General features: G+C 51.5%; 1 protein-coding gene across 4 annotated transcripts in view; it reads right to left on the bottom strand.

The window, feature by feature from the left end:
* ADARB1 (adenosine deaminase RNA specific B1) overlaps nucleotides 1-14622 on the bottom strand; it is a 115587-nt gene that overhangs the window by 59819 nt on the left and 41146 nt on the right. For 2 of the 4 annotated variants that reach the window (XM_032113723.1, XM_032113726.1), the window contains exon 1: nucleotides 5498-5565. The exons of 1 other annotated variant lie outside the window; for it this stretch is intronic. The gene's annotated coding sequence lies outside the window, so the exon portion shown is untranslated. Of the gene's footprint in view, nucleotides 1-1603; nucleotides 1625-5497; nucleotides 5566-14622 lie in introns of those variants that run through there. One more of the 4 variants, XM_032113725.1, reaches the window with a different exon arrangement.

Below are 14622 nucleotides of genomic sequence, written 5' to 3'. Positions count from 1 at the left end.
CACTTTCAGCAGAAGTCCTACAGAATGGCAAAGGCAGGTATTAACTATGTCTACAAATCTCAAAACCTACACAGACTAAATGGGAAAAAAACACTCCTAGTTGAGGCTGCCTCAATTCCCATGCAAAAACTTCATTTTCACATTACATATGACAAATGAAAGAAACCAGTGTTTTGCATACTTGCTTGTTCTCTTTTTGATCAAATTTTAAACAGTTTATCTCTTTCCAGAGTTGATATGACAAAATTAATATCAGAAAGGAGGAGCCATTGAAAAATTGAGTTTGGAACAAAGATAAATTGACATTGGTACAGTACTCACACGTAATTTTACCCAAGACCCATCACAAAATTGTTCATGCAACTTAGAAGTACCATAATAACAAAAGCACCAGGCAGCTAAGTAATCAGGAAGTACCTTCTGCCATGCAGCACCAAACTCACCCCCAACTGAGGAAGATTTCTAGTTTAAATTCAAAATATGGTATATTCCTCACGTTTTTTCCAAATGAGGATACTCTTCATCTTACCTAGGTCCAAGAACTCCATTCTGTTAAAATCTCTTTAAAATAAACTAAACCCAAAAATTCCTCTGCAATCTGCTAAGCAGCCCTTCCTTTGCATCTCTGCCAAAAGCACTCTGCATGAAAAATCCTGACCCCGGTGCTTTCCTAAACCTATAAAAGGACATTATCCCAAACAACTGCAAGAGCCTTTAAGGGGAAATTTAAAACCTTCACTCATCTCCCTCATGCTTCAGCCCCCAGGGGCAGGGTGAGGGACTGTACCCAAACCTTTGCTTTTCTTCTATCACCTATGATGATGCAAGAGCGCTCGTTAGATCACTCCTCTCCACTTCCACAAAGGAAAACCACGGATACTCAGGAAAATAAGGACCTACCTTCTACTGGAACTACTTGTGAAACTTGATTTCCTGTTTCTCTCACTACCACAGAGATGCTCTGATGTCCAATAATATTTGCACTCCGGCAACAGCTTTTCTTTCAGCAGAGCACTCATCCGAGACTTCCTTCCTCACAGATTCCTGTGCTCACACAACTTCTCAGTACTTACCTGTAACATACCCACCCTCTTGTCAAACCTGACGGACTTTTCAAGGTGTTGACCAATTTCGTTCAAGAGCACTGACAGTGTGATGCCATGCAATGGGAAATCGAGCTTAGAGGCACAGGAAGATGGCCAGAGTTCCCAATAAAGACATTTTTTATGAAGCAATCCTGAGTTAAAAGCACAGACAGCTCTTCTCACTTCAGGAGACAGAACCACAAAGAGACCTAACCCTGGAGCATCAGGGAAGACATTTCTCCACAAGAAAAACAAAGCACCCTTCCTCTTCAAGCACATAAATTTTAAAAAATAAGTAAGCTGAAATAAAATATAAAGGAAGAACATAACCCACAAAGACAAAACCATAACACTGTACACAGGAGAAGAAGCTTCTTGACTCAGAGCTCCTTGGCACTTCCACAGATGCTCAGTATCACACAGAAAAAAAAGCTCAGTAACAAGCAACTTCCACCAACACACACAATTAAGAAAAGCAGCCCGACATTCCCAAGCCCCTCTAACCAGGTGATACTCACAGAGGACAGCTGTGGAATGAAGTTATTCCCCGGCTGTGCTGGCAGCGGGCTGGCCGTGCATTCGAGGGGACAGCACTGAGTCACAGCCCAGGGCAGCCAGCACTGACTCAGCCCTGCGCTCCCGCCGGGAACAGAGGCTCAAGGTAACCCCGGCAGCTTTTGTGGAGGTGATGGACTCCCTTGGCATGGGGACACACACACACACACACACCGCAGCTAACCCGGAGGCAGAGAACAGAAAAAGATCTCGAATCCCTTTGCAACCAGACATTCTTAAGAGGATGACTCTCCTGAGCATCTTCTGAGCTCAGCTCCCATAGTAGTAGCAGTTACATGGGTTTCTTTGGGGTTTTTTTTACCTTAATTATTACTTAAATGCACACATGTGCTACTGCTTTGGTCAGCTACAGCCCCAAATAGTCACAAGCTGGCTCCTGCTAGCTCCCAGAGCCTGCTGATGACCTCTTCAAGGACTTAAATTGCAAAAACAACTTTCTCATACCTACCATACAAGAAACATTCACTAAAAGGATTTTTAAAATGTTAAACAGCAGGAAAGAGAAAAAAATGCAGCCACACTGTCTCCAAACAGGAAAGAAACTTGCTTTAAAATGTCATTTCACTTGCTTACATAATCATTTCACCAAGCTTTTTTTTTTTTTGGTCAGGCAGCATTTCTACTATAAAGGTATTTCCTTTAAAACCAAGATACATAAATAACAGCATCCACTAATAAATACAGCCCAAACCCACAGTTTCAATCTTCAGTATTTAAATATAAGCTGAAATCCACACTGCAGCAGCTGGATGGCCTGAATTTCAAATGTGCCAAGCACCTACTGGTTTCAGAAGTTGCAGAAACAGCAGGAAGTCTAGTCTTCATCAGACCACATTCTCAGGCATCCAAGCAAAGACCCTCAGGGTGCTGCACCCCAACCATTTCAAACACAAGAGGCATCAGCCTAACAAGACACTCACTGCAAGCACCTGGAGACAACCATTTCAGCCTCACCTGAAACTACCCTGGCACCTAGAAGCACCAACACACTCAACCCAGCCCCTGCAGTCAAGGGAACATTCCCTACAACCACCACTGTCATCCCCAAAACCTCCTCAAGTCACAGGTGACACCTCATAAAAATGATGCTGAGTTGCTGAGAGGGCATGTTACACTCATGGTCTGTCCCACGGCTCTCTCACAGCAGTGTTCGCCATCACCCTGTTCAGCAGGAAGCCCTTGTTCCCGTGCAGGATTTCTGACTGATCACCTGGGAATAACCAGAGGCAGCAGTCTGCGGTTTGCCAAGTGTAGGCATGAGTTTGCTAGGAAACAGCAGAGCCTGACCTGGTCCCAGTCCCAAACTGTGTCTGAGCTAGTAAGCCCAGCCATTTAGGTTTTACTCACTTCAACCAAAACATGGGTGGCTTTTAAAAGAGAAGAAAGACCCATTTAGTTATAATAAAAGTACTCCAGAAGACCTTTGTGCTCATAGCAAGTCAGAGGCCTGCCACTGACGGCTTACAGAATTGCATTTCCATTCCCAAAACACATACAGCCCGCAAAAGGGCACTAAACTTCCAACTGAGCAGATAAATCTGGATAACTGGGGGCAATATCAAAGAAGGGTCTGTGAGCACAGTGTGATCAAAGCTATGAGACACTCCTGTTTCAAACACTGAGCACAACGTCCTCTCTGGTACCTTCTCAGAAAACAACTGCTCACAGAGCAAACACTCCTCCTGGTGAAAAAGATGGCTATTTTTTCTCTCTTGAGCTGAGGAGCCAGTGCTCTTGAACATCAGCAACACAGAGAAGCCTTGGCCAGCATGCTGACTGCTGAAAGCAAACTTCAAAAAGCATGTGCGCATGAGAGGCTGGGCCAACACTCATCCGTCACGCTCTGATAAACCACGCAGCAAAATGTGAGAAAATTCCTCCTGCCATCCTTGCTCTCAACTCCTGAAAGCAAGAACAGTGCACTCACACAGCTGCGCCCTGGGAGACTTGGGGAAGGTATCCCAGTAAGGAGCAGCACAGCCAGGATCACACCCAAGCTGCTCAGTCTCTGTCTTGTGGAAAACCATGGACCCAGAGCACAGATAAACAGGGCTCTGCACTGAATTCACGGAGGGCAGTGCCTCAGAGCAGGGGTGACACACAGTCACCTGGCAGAGCCCACTGCTAGCCATCTCCATATGAGCATGGATTTCATGGAAAAACCAGGACTGCTCAACCTTTGGCTGCCCGTGGAGCAGTGGGAAGCTCTTCTGTGCAGCTGTGCCAGCCCTGAACAGCGAGGGTTACTGAGCCTTGCCTCTGGTCAGTGCACACAATTACACAGCGTAAGGGCCAAGAAACATAGTCCACTGCAGAAGGAAAAAAAAAGTTAGACAGAAGATTTGGCAGAACCCCCAAAGGCGTCTATCTCGGACATCCCAAAAGTAACAAGTCATTCAAGATATAACTTGTTTATACTACGAGGCTCATTACGACAGAGGCCTGCTCTTTTTAGAGGTGGATATTGCTACAATTGAGTGCTAGATAAACCCAAACAATTATTTTAAAACGGTATTCCATCACTAATTATTCTAAACATCTTGTGCGTCCAGGAAGGTTGGCCTGCTGCCACTCTCCAGCATAAAACAGCTCCAAGAACAACGCTACAACTTCACTCTCAGTCAGCAGTGACAGAGTAACTCACAGAGCAAGCAGGGTGCCTGTGGGATCCCAACAGTCCAGTAAGCTCACCACCACTTGGATAAAATAAACAACAGTAAGAAATGAGACCCTAATCTTGTTTATACTAAAAAATACATGAAGTTAGTTTTTCTTTTATATACCACCAAGAAAAGGTGATAAAAATTAAGAAAAAAACAAGAAAAAAGAAAAAAAAGAGAAAAAAGCCCAGGCCAAGGACCAGCATGCCTGATGGTGGCTCATCCATCAATTCCGTGGTTTCACCAGCCTGAGTGCAGAGTCCTGAATGCTCTGTAGCCCTGCTCTGGCATGACCGGTGCTTCCCTCATCTGAGTCCTGAGAGGTACAAGATGAAGATGGGCAGAGAGCAGGGCTGGCCCAGGCTAGCGGTACCCCTCCATCACCAGGCACCAGACAGGTGCCCTTAGGAAGTCTTTTGCTTCGTTTTTTTTAAGCAAACCAGACTTTTAAAAGCACAGTCACAGATCTCACGACTGCAGTTTTGTTCCAGCACAACACAAATCGAACCAAATGCCAAAGGAACAACGTAACCCACTGGGGGCCACGGCAACAGATGGAAAAGGGCTTTGGGGGGTTATCAAGCCGGGAAGGAAAGGCGCGTTTCACGCCCGAACTGCTCTCCAAAGACGCGCCGCCTCCCCACTGCAGAGGGCAGGCGGCGGTGCCGGGGGCGGCCGGACCCGGCGACGCCGGAGGAGCACGGCGGCGGCCCGGGGGCACCGGGAGAAGGGCAGGGCGGCCAAGCCCCGCCTCACGGCAGCGGGTGCCAGGCACAGGGGGTTTCCCGCTCCCCCGGGGCCCCGAGCGGCCGGGGCAGGCGCCGTGCCGGGCGGCCGGTCCCGCTGGGGAGCTGCCTCCGGATCGGGTGTCCGGGGCCAAACTTCCCGCCGTACCGCCACCCCCCCAAAATGGCCTCGACGCCGCCGCCGCGGCCCCTGCCCGGCTGAGCCAGCCCGGGCGCCCGCCCCCGCCGGGAACGGCCGGGCCCCGCTCCGCGCCGCACTGCACCCCCGCACCGGCACCTCCACCGCGGCCCGGCCCGCGCAGCCCAATCGCGCTCAACAGGTACGGAGCGGCCGGACCAGCCGGCACCGGCACCTGCCACCGCGTCAGGACCTGGACAGGTCCCGCGGGGCGCTCCCGCCGCCGCCGCCGCAGCCGCAGCCCGGGCTCACCTCTCCCCGAGCCGCTGCCCGGACCCCGCCGCCGCCGCTCCGCCATGCGCGGTCCCGGCCGAGCCCCGCCGTCGCCGCGGCCCCGCTGCGCCGTCGCCGCCGCCGCCACGGCTCCGTGCGCGCGCCGCCGCCGACGTACAGGCCGCGCCGGACCTGCCAGCGGCGCGAGCCCCGCGCGCGTGGGGGCGGGGCCGCGGGGAGTGCCCTCGTTCCCATTGGCGGGACCGGGCGCGCGGGGGCGGGGCCTCGGGCGGTCCCGTCATTCCCATTGGCGAGCCTGAGCGCAAGCGGGGGCGGGGCCAAGGGCGCTCGCGCGCTCGCGCGCGGCGGAGACGGCAACGAGGGGCGAGGGGTGGGTTCGGCCGCTCGGGGGAGCCGGCGCTGATTGGGCGAGTGCGGGGCGGGGCCGGCTGGGGGCGGGGCCGTGCTGTGCACGGTTCGCCCCCCCCGCGCCCTCAGCCCGTCCCCGGCCGGGCCCGCCCGGAGCGCCGGGACGCCGACCCGTACCCCCCACACTCGAAGGGGTGCCGGTACCAGCCTTCACAGCTGCCGGGGCATCCGGCACCCCCCGCGGGGCCCAAGCACTGAGCCTCTGCCATTCCAGCGTCATCCTGGATGCGGTGTCCGTGTCCGAGTGCATCCCACCACGCCAAGATAAGAAGGCCAGTGTTTTCCAGAAAGCAGTGGGAGAGCTCCACCAAAACACCATCAATAAAGTTCATCAGTGCTTCCACCATGTCAATGGCCCTTTATGTGTGTTAGGGCTTCAGGGGATCGTAAAAGGATTAAATAACTGCTCTAAAGCTTGGCTGTTTGTGACGGCAGGCTTAGAACAAAGGCATGTGGTCACCTGGGGAGCAGGTTTCTGACTTGCATGTTGCTCTTGACACAGAATCCCAGAAGGGATTAGGTTGGAAGGAACCTTAAAGCTCATCCCATTCCATCCTCTGCCATGAGCAGGGGCACCTTCCACTATTTCCTCCAAGCCCTATCCAACCTGGTCTGGAACACTTCAGGGATGGGGCAGCCACAGCTTCTCTGGGCAACCTGTGCCAGGGCCTCACCACCCTCAGAGCCAAGAATTTCATCCCAATATCCAATCTAAACCTACTCACTGTCAGTTTAAAACCACTGCATTTCATTGCAGTTTAAAGACATCTGCAGGTCTTGAACCAAGCTCAGCCCATGGGATGCTGCAGGACACAGAGGAATGCAACACTGGCCTTGCTCTTCCCAGTTTTTGTCAAATTTCAGGCTTGCAGCCTGATATCACTCCTTTGTCTCTGCCATTCAGAGCACTTTCATCATGTCCCAAAATCTCATTCCTGGCCACAGTTAACCACAGGCATCAACTGGTCAAAGAGAAATCTTAACTTTCTCAGCTTTCTGTCCCTTTGAGGTACCTGACCACCCTTTCAGTGAAGGAATTTTTTCCAAATATCCAATCTAAACCTCCCCTGGTACAGCTTGAGGCCGTTTCCTATGGTCCTGGATATGTGTTGACACGTCTTGCTGCATCAACCACCTTGACATTACTAAAACTTCATGCTGAGAACTCCGTGTGCTTTCTCACCTGTTTCTCCAGAGTGTTTGGGTTGTGACACCCACATTACCATGTCCTTTCAGTGCCCAATGAGGGCTCCAGGTGCAGCACTGGGTGGCTCGTGGCTTCTTCCTTCTCTCCCTGTTCCTGGTGGGGTAAGGATCCATGCAGGCGTTCACACGGAGGGCAAAGAGGACCAGCGCAAAAGCCAGTGTTGGAAACAACAACCTATTTTTACACTTCCTTCTCGCAGGCACAACCCTTCACCTCTGCCCTGCTCGGGAGGAGCAGCACCAACGGGCAGGCTGCTTTTGGCTACTGATGCCTTCATCTCCAGGAATGCCTGTCTGTGTTTTCTTATCCTATTTTAAGCTCAGGGAATTTAACACTAACTACTGCATTTTTCCCCTGCCTTAGGATCAGCAGTGAAGCTACGAAACGAAACCACTTTCCTCAGTTCCACCTCTGTGTCACTGGCCAAAGTGGTTGTGTCCCACCAGGATGTTGGGAAAATCACTGCTGGACACAATCCTGTGCCATGTGCTCTGGATGACCCTGCCTGAGCTGGGAGGTTGGACAAGGTGACACATTGTGGTCCCTTCCAAGCTGACCTTGAAATGTGGCAGGGACAAGGGTGGGGTGGGAGGCAGAGTGTGTTCCCAGGCTCCTCGTCCCTCTCAATGGCAGACCCAATTCCACCATGGATCAGCTGGCTCCCTGCCACTGTGGGATGAAAGAGGGTCCCTCCCCAAACAGCACTGGCCTTGCTGAGCTGAGCCACTATGACTCAGTTACTGGTGCTTATGAAACATCACGTTTTCCCAAATCATTCAAACGTTGGTGTGGAGTTGTTTGGTTTTTTTTTTTGATTGGTTGGGATTTTTTTGGCTTTTTTTTTTTTTCTGTAAACCCACTTTAATAAATGAATGGCTTTTTAACAATGGTTTTTTCATCAAAGTCCTGGGAAATCGGAAATATTAGGCAGTCAATCATAGAAGTGAGCATAGCACATTTCAAACACCAGAAGCCAAAAGCAGCTTCATGCTTTCCACAGTCTGACAGTGATTTTCCACCTCAGGGAAACATGATTTGCAAACTGGTCTTGCTCCTTGGGGTCCCCACATGTGCTGAGCATATGCCTGTGTGCTAGTCCTGGTACACAGTTCTGCAATATGGATTCTCCATCCCACATCCACCATACTGGAGACACACCTTGCATCTTGCATGCCAATTCATGCAGACCTACTTTGAGAGTCCTTAACCTCACCTGAGGATGTGGTGGATGCACTGCCAGACCCAGCACCTCCTCCACCATTCTGTGCCACCAACCCAACAGAAGCTGCATCCCTGAAAAGCCCTGGCAGCAGATCCAAGCTTGGTAGTTTCTCCCTGCTGTCGCCATATGATCCTCAGCAGAGTATCTGCCAAGCCTGGGGAACGTGTTTCCAAATCCATGCTGCAAAAGGAAGGAGGGAGGATGTTTAACCCATTCCTTGCAGAGTGGCAAGCTGGCAGTCCTGTAGAAGGACAATGGCATCCTCAGCGGGGTGGTGGCTGCTGCTGTAGGACAACTGGGGAGCATAGCTGCCTAGTCAAAGATTCAGCTGCATCATAGATGGTCTGTAATGTGAATTTCTAAGGCCAGCACATGCTTCAAGGCAGTTTGGCAGCTCCTCTTGCAGTAATCTGCTTGTGTAGACTACTGAACAATGCCGAGGTGTGTCCTCGTGCCTACATGGTGTCCTGGGCTGGGTCTACAGGCAGGATGGTGATTCCAGACTGCCTGTGAGCACACAGATCAGGTGATAGACCAAGCAGAGTACCCTGCCTGATGTCATCCAAGAGAAGAGCTGGATCAGGGCAGCCTCAAGACAGAGAGGCCCCCACACTGAGCTGAGGACACGTCCTAGAGACAGGGATCTCCATCCACAGGGATCTCCATCCTTGGGGTTGGAGGAAGAGTGACATCCAATGCAATTTCACAGGAGTACCAATGGTCCTGTCTTTTCACCCCACCTGCAGGGACCCCACTGTGGTACAGGGCAGAGGAAGGACTCTGGCTTCCCCTCACCCTCTCACACCCCCAGGCTGGGCAACCATAGGCATGGGGCTGTGTGGTGCCACCCATGGCAAAATGTCCCTTGGGGTCACAGTGGGCAGGCAGGACCAGAAGCCAAAATGCAGAACTACCTTGGGGACACTCTGAGCACTGCCCAGCAAGAGGTCATGAACCAACCTGCTCAGTGACCAACACAAGGCCAATTTTTAAACCATGAGCATCTAGGGAGGTTCTGGTCATGGCAGATGAGGTGCAGTGTAGGCTGGCTATTAATGCTCAGCTGCCAGGCCCTGGCACCAAGATAGACAGAGCTGACCTTTTGTGGAATTGTGACAAGAAGGGGTCAAAAAAATAAAAAAAGCAAAGTTAACATTGAAAATTAGGGGGAGGAAAAACTGGAAGCAAGATCCAGCAAGTGCTATTCAAGTACAAGAACATCTCTGGCTCAAAAATCCCAAGACATGGACTGTGAGAAGTTGGAAAAATGCATGGAAAAGGATTGCTTGAACTGGTTCACCACTTCTATTTACACTGGTCACCAGCAGCAGCAGCATCCACAGCTCACCCCAGGTGCCTGCAGCATCCTCTGCTTGTCTGATGCACCTGCATTGCACATGGTCTTGGGGTGTATTCTCTTTATCAGAGAATGTATTTCCAAATTTGGCCAAACCAGCACAACACTGAGCAATGATGAGCATCCCATTCTTCACTTGGAGCCCACCACCAACATCAGGCATTGTGGGCACAGCACCCCCGAAAGCAGCACGAGCTCTACATTTACACAGAGGGCCAATAGGCAGGTGGAGGAACATCAACAGAGTTGTAAGAGTTAAGTGTCTTCCCATAGTAACACCTCCTGCTCCCAAAGCAAAGAGGTTCATGAGGCGGGCAGGGGTTGTTTTACCAGTGAAGGTGTTTAGATGAACCATCACATCAGTGAGCAGTGATTACATGTACCCAGGACAGCTGTAAACGCATTCAGATTAAGCATATCCAAAACAGCTGTAAACACAGCCACATCCCCTCTGCCCAGAGCACCAACACTGCTTTCACCCTGAAGCCGCCAGCACAGCTCCAGGCCGTGGCACCAGGGATGTGGATGTGCTCATAAACCCATCAGGCTGTCTGGGCTTGCAGCCCTCGCAGCTGTGGGGGGCACTGATGCCCCCATGACCCTGTCCCACAGCAGGGCTCTCAGCAGCCCCCTTCCTCCCTGCCGAGCCTGCGGAAAGCAGGGGGCCAGGAGCAGCAACATCCCCGAGGGAAGCCACTCTTCTTGCCTCTCCCCTTTCATGGGTTGGCTTTTGTCCATCAATCCCTCAAACAGTACCTGCTAAAGCCGGACAAACCACACGTTAAATACAGATTAAGTATTCAGCTGAGAGGTTGGTCCATACCCCCAGGCTGGCTGAGCTGGAACAAAGGGGTGCCTTCGATGGGGTGATTATCTCTTCCTTCATCTCCTTCACTTGGGAGGATATCCTGGCATCATCTGCTTTTACTTGCTCAGGGCCTGACATTTGTTTCCTTTCTAGCACCATCCAGTTTGGGACATTTCTTTGTCTAAGCTTCCTCTCCTACTTATGTTGCTGAAACCAAGTCCAGGGAGCATCAGGCAAACAACGTGTCGCACAACACTGACAACATCCTCCACAGCAAACTGCATCCTATACACTCCTTGAGCAGACAGACCAGCAGCAAATCCCCTGGTCATGGCTTACTCAGTCTCAAAGAGAACCTGCACTGCATTAAACCTCAGAAATCCTCAATTTAGGAACTCTGACACTGGATCCAGACCCCACTCCTCGCTTCCCTGGGGTAGCACCATCAGGGACAACTCCAGCTCCCCAGGTGTTTGGGGATGACAAGGCACAAGGAGCAGATACAGGCACACCTGTATGGTGCATGTACAAATCACACTGAGTTCAAACAGGGTCACCAACACACCCCATCTGGCATGAAACACCAATCATTAAAGCAGAGAGAAACCCTTAGATAATATTTTATACATCCTACTTGGAATGAAGCAGTCTGAAAAATCTCAGAGCATCCAGATGCAAAGGTCTAAATCTTAAAAACGCTGCTGGCAAGGCACTGTGCTTTGTTTGCACTATTTAACAGCTTCCTCCTAAGGAAAATTGAACTGGTTAAGGAAAAAAAAGCCACCACAAAAATCCTTGTGCCCCTGTCAGCAGTGCCACTCCTGATGCCAATCCCAGTTTGGGTTGCCAGAGCACCCAGTGAGGCATCAGGAACAGACGGAGAGAAACCACAGAGCCACACATCAGCTGCCTCTCCCAGAAAAAACTTCTGAACAGGATTAAATTGCTCATCAAACTAAAAACACAAAGCCAGGTTTAATGCCTCACACTGAAGCAACCATGGTTCAGAGCACAATCAGCCGATCCCGGATAATTACCTCATTGGGAAGAGTCAGCATGCAGGGCATGACTTTCCCTTGCAAGGAAATGGTGACTATGGAGATAAGGGTGATCCAATTAACCAGACTTTATGGGGATTTCAAAATGTTATGTGGCAATGCTCTTAAGCACTTAAAGAATACCCAAAAGCTCTTAAAGAAACTGAGCTGCCATGGGATAAGAGGTAGAGCCCTCCTGGGATTAGTAACTGGTGAGAGGTCAGGAATTGAAGAGCAGGAACAGGACTGCATCTCTCAAGGGAAGGTCCGATGCATCCTACCTGAGTGCTCTGAAAAGGTCAGGACACAGCACTGTGACAGCACATCCATGCAGGATGGCCACCAAGGGCAGTGATGCCAACAGACAAAGGCAGAAAGGCCATGGTAAAAACCTGTGCTTCTGAGCAGGGACAAGTGGGGATGTGCTCTGAGGCAAAGGCTGGATCAGGGGATTCACCTCTGCCCCTCTCTCGTGCAACACCTCGATGACAGGAGTTGCTGGTGCCAACCTCATCTGCTTCCAAAACTATCATGGAGCTCGAATTTGCATGCAGTTGTATTTCCTTGGGTTTCCTGAGGCTGCTCCTGCAATCCCAACCCAATCTTGGGTTGGTTTCAGAGGTAAAAAAAGGGCAAAGGAAACAGATACAAGTGTGGGAAATGTAAGGAGCAGCCAGGGAAGAGGGCATCTGGGGAGGGAAATAACCCCACACGGGGAAAGAGCTCGCTGCACATGCTGGGGCATGCAAGAGTGGCAGAAGGTCAGAAGTGCCAAGTCTCTGCTCTGCCAGCCACATTCTGGGCCAGAAGGAGCAGGAGACACTGGCGTTTCAACTGTCTGGAGCTCCCTGAGTGCTGGGTCAGCCACACTGCCCACAGTGGAACTGCTGAGGACTGTCACGATGGCTGGAGGGGTCTGTTGGCACCTGCAGCCATGTCCCTGGCAAGGTGCCCCAAGCAGACTCTCATGTGGGCTGGGGTGTGACTGGTGATGTGCGCGATTACAGTAGGGTGAGGAGTGTAGGTCTTTCTTGTGAGCTGGGAAACAACTCCTGACCCCCAGACAGCAAACCTACAGACACACCCCCAAATGACCCACAGAGGCTCAAAGCTCAGACTGACCAGTGGCTGTGGTGAGGACATGCATGGAAGGGAGTCAGTCCTGCTGTGCCCTAGGCAGGGAGCAGAGGAGAGGAACCACACTGCAGCAGAGACCCAATGCTCCCAATATTCCCACTGCTCCTCACCAGCTGCCACTGGCACCTTAAGGACAGTGTAAGAAGTGTAGCTGGAGTTGCACCAGACCATGGCATGACCCAGGGCCTGCTCTCAGCTGGTGGAGGGGAGAACCTGGGAGTCATCTCAAGGAGCCCATGGCAGCCCCCCCAGCCCCACTGCTCCCAGCCAGCACTTGGGATAAGCCATCTGGACCCCAGCAGCCACAAGGTTTCCCTAGTAGCCTGGGAGGCAGCCAGATCCACCCCAATACCCACAGCACCAGCATGCACCTCAGTGCTGGGGCTGACAGGGTTGGCAAAATCCATCCCACATGCTTAGCTTCAGGGGAACAAAGAAATGGGCAAATAAGGCAGCTCATGGCTTCAAACAGCATGTAAACAAAAGTGCTCTCTACCCGGCAAAAGTCATATTTTCCACAGGCGAAGGGGACTTATGTATGAGGTCTGTAAGGAAAACTTTCCAGGGCAGACAAGCCAGCAAGCGGAAGGAAAAAGGAGGTAGGCTACGTGCTCACGACCCAAGGGATTTCCTAGGGTTAGATGAAAGGCTGGGACAGGGTCTGTGTGACTCACTGCACCTTTCCGAACTGTGCTGCTGCCCTGATGCAAGCGCCGCTCCAGCAGGAGCCAACCAGTGGGCCATCACAGGTACCACAGAGAAACGTGGGAGTAGTAAGAGCAGGGATATTAAAAAATATTCCTGCACACCAGCAACACTACCCATGAGCTGCTGGGAAGGGAGAATCCCCTTCCACCCACTGCTCTGCGTGTAGCTGAAAATATCCACTGGTACCACCAGATGGACAGGATACCCTGGCTCCCACTTTCAGACACAGCTCTATGAACAGCCTTCAAAGGCAAAATCCCCAACAAGAAAAAGAACAGCTCAAAAAAGTAGCCCCAAATTTCTCCAGTCCCAAGTTGTGGTGTATTCACTGCTTACTCACTTCTTGCCAAGTCTGGAGTTGCCGGGTTGGGCCCCCACCCACCCCTCTGGCATAACTACTCCTTACAGCTTGGAAGCTATTTTTTTCCCATCCTGCTATCTAAAACAGAAAAAAAAAAAGGCGTGAAAGATTTTATCATCCTGAACACATGCCAACTTCGAAGGCGACTCTGTGTCTCAGACGCCTGTTTCCTGGCAGATTTTAAGTCCTTTGCTCAACTGCTCAGATGGCGGGGGCAGGAGATGCCTGCAGCAGTAGGCTGTGAACTGGAGCTCTAAACACTCACATGTTTAACTGCTGCTAAATTCCTGGGGGACCAACAATTCTAAACATCGGGCTCAGAGCTACACACACACAGCCGAGTGATGCCGCCGGCCCATCCGAGGTGAAGGAAAGGTGTGAATGCATTGTACAGTGATGCTGTACATGCAGATCAAGGGCCACCAGCCTGGGTACAGGAGGTACTGAGGGGGGGTCACTGGTGCAACACCTCCACCTGGGGACAGCTACCAGGCAGTAAAAAGGGGGGTCACCCTGCTCAACACCTGTCACCCCTGGGTCAGTCACCCCTTCGCTTCCCAGATAATGATGCTTCAGCTCTGTTTGAAGGGGAAGAATGAGACCCAGCAAGCAGGCTGAGCAAGGAGAAAGTGCTGGACAACTGCACTGTTGGCATCCAAATTCCCAGTGACCAGCTCTGGCTGTAGCCACCTAAAGGTGCTGGGAAATCCACATGCAGCCAGAGGGACAGGGACCCTACCTTGGTGCCACCCTGTAGAGAGCTACACACACAGAGCCCTTCATGACAGTGACGCTTTGGGGGGCTCCAACGTGCTTGGAGCTGGTTTTGCAGAGGTATGTTCAAGTTTTGGCCAGGACCCAGGGATTATTCCATTCCACCTCACGTCATTACCAGGGT

This window comes from Corvus moneduloides, chromosome 7, assembly GCF_009650955.1.
Source record: "Corvus moneduloides isolate bCorMon1 chromosome 7, bCorMon1.pri, whole genome shotgun sequence".
Taxonomy (NCBI): Eukaryota; Metazoa; Chordata; class Aves; order Passeriformes; family Corvidae; genus Corvus; species Corvus moneduloides.
Note: the sequence above shows the minus strand (reverse complement) of the source record. Positions and strands in the feature narration are given on the sequence as shown.